The sequence below is a fragment of the Pseudoliparis swirei genome, chromosome 15, assembly GCF_029220125.1.
Source record: "Pseudoliparis swirei isolate HS2019 ecotype Mariana Trench chromosome 15, NWPU_hadal_v1, whole genome shotgun sequence".
NCBI lineage: Eukaryota > Metazoa > Chordata > Actinopteri > Perciformes > Liparidae > Pseudoliparis > Pseudoliparis swirei.
The window spans coordinates 22,266,988-22,269,487 of NC_079402.1; the positions used below are offsets into that span (position 1 = coordinate 22,266,988).

The window sequence follows — 2,500 nt, forward strand, 5'->3', positions numbered from 1 at the left end:
CCCCCCCCCCACAGGCACAGCCCCTTCAGGCAGCACAAGACCAAAGACAAGCACGAGATCGACCGCATGACGCTCACCATGGTGAGACACGCCCACAAGTTACCCAGAAGCCTTTGCGGTGTTGTCTCTGTCCGTGGAGAGAGACGCCTCGTCGGCCTTTACTGCCCTTCAAAATAAAAGTCCTGCTCAGTAACAAGTTATGACATCATCGTTACAGCGTTACAGATGAAGTTATCACTGCTCCTGCAGAGCAGTCGCCCCCTGGTGGTCAGGAGAGAGAATGCAGCTTGAGGTTCTGTTAGAGGCCAGCGGGTCAGATTCAGATGAATGGCGTGTATTGTGTGTGTGTGTAGTATAAACACACACAGGCTACACCAGGACATGTAGACAGAGACAATCTGATCTTTCATTTCACTATAAATCCAGATTAGAAATTTAATCCAGCCACTTAGTCTGGTTCATCCCTTTAATCTTCGTTAGAGAGAGAGGGAGGGAGGGAGGGAGGGAGGGAGAGAGAGAGAGAGAGGTGGGGGGGGGGGGTGATTCAGGCCTCGACCGGGCTATAAATAGCGCTCTATGCGTCTTATTGTTTATGAGACTTGATGAATGATCTCAATCCATAAACACAATGGAAGCAGAGAACGAGAGAACAGGAAGAGCAGCGGAGAGAGAGAAGGAGAGCAGGTGTTCTGTTCCCCATCACAGAGTCAATAAAGTTATCCTCATGTGACCAGGGGAACAAATGATAACGTTCTCATGGTGCGTTCAGGCTCTGCTCAGTGAACATGAGTACTTAAGGTAGATGATGTTCTCGTGGTGCGTTCAGGTGTAATCTAGTAACATTTTAGATGAGGCCTAAATGTGATTCATGCTTTAGTCATAAAAATATAATAAGGAAGAAGTCGACTCTGTACAACCCTCACTGTCTCCTCGTGTCCTCCTCGTGTCCTCCCTCCTCGTGTCCTCTCTCCTCGTGTCCTCTCCCCTCGTGTCCTCTCCCCTCGTGTCCTCTCCTCGTGTCCTCCCTCCTCGTGTCCTCCCTCCTCGTGTCCTCCCTCCTCGTGTCCTCTCTCGTGTCCTCTCCCCTCGTGTCCTCTCTCCTCGTGTCCTCTCTCCTCGTGTCCTCCCTCCTCGTGTCCTCCCTCCTCGTGTCCTCTCTCCTCTCCTCCTCGTGGTCCTCTCCCCTCGTGTCCTCTCCTCGTGTCCTCTCTCCTCGTGTCCTCTCTCCTCGTGTCCTCCCTCCTCGTGTCCTCTCTCCTCGTGTCCTCCCTCCTCGTGTCCTCTCTCCTCGTGTCCTCTCTCCTCGTGTCCTCTCTCGTGTCCTCCCTCCTCGTGTCCTCTCTCCTCGTGTCCTCCCTCCTCGTGTCCTCTCTCCTCGTGTCCTCTCTCCTCGTGTCCTCCCTCCTCGTGTCCTCTCTCCTCGTGTCCTCCCTCCTCGTGTCCTCTCTCCTCGTGTCCTCCCTCCTCGTGTCCTCTCCTCGTGTCCTCCTCCCCTTGTGTCCTCTCTCCTCGTGTCCTCTCTCCTCGTGTCCTCCTCGTTTCCTCTCCTCGTGTCCTCTCTCCTCGTGTCCTCTCTCCTCGTGTCCTCCTCCTCGTGTCCTCCCTCCTCGTGTCCTCTCTCCTCGTGTCCTCCCTCCTCGTGTCCTCCCTCGTGTCCTCCTCGTGTCCTCTCTCCTCGTGTCCTCCCCTTGTGTCCTCTCTCCTCGTGTCCTCCTCTCTCCTTGTGTCCTCTCCTCGTGTCCTCTCTCCTCGTGTCCTCCTCCTCGTGTCCTCTCTCCTCGTGTCCTCTCCTCGTGTCCTCTCCTCGTGTCCTCCCTCCTCGTGTCCTCTCTCCTCGTGTCCTCCCTCCTCGTGTCCTCCCTCCTCGTGTCCTCTCTCCTCGTGTCCTCCCTCCTCGTGTCCTCCCTCCTCGTGTCCTCTCCTCGTATCCTTCTCTCTCCTCGTGTCCTCTCCCCTCGTGTCCTCCTCCTCGTGTCCTCTCTCCTCGTGTCCTCCCTCCTCGTGTCCTCTCTCCTCGTGTCCTCTCCTCGTGTCCTCCTCCTCGTGTCCTCTCTCCTCGTGTCCTCTCTCCTCGTGTCCTCTCTCCTCGTGTCCTCCCTCCTCGTGTCCTCCCTCAGAATGTGGAGCTTCCTGACTCCTTCACTGTGGAGCTCAAAGGCCTCCTGGAGGGGTTACTGCAGAGAGACGTCTGTAAGAGGCTGGGCTGCCAGGGCCAAGGGTACACACACACACACACACACACACACACACACACACACACACACACACTTACACACACACACACACACACACACACACACACACACACACACACACACACACACACACACACACACATACACACACAGACTCTCTTCTCTTTTCTTCTCTCTCTCCCTCCCCTCTCTCTCTCTGGGGCGGTGTGGCCTGTGCTGCCCCCTGGTGGCTGACAGGTGAACTAACCTGTGTCGTGTCTCAGGGCCCCGGAGGTGAAGGAGCACCAGTTCTTCAAAGGCATCGA

General features: G+C 56.0%; 1 pseudogene; it reads left to right on the forward strand.

Annotated features, from left to right (window-relative positions):
* Positions 1 to 2,500, forward strand: part of LOC130205727 (beta-adrenergic receptor kinase 2-like) — a 19,104-nt pseudogene that overhangs the window by 9,729 nt on the left and 6,875 nt on the right.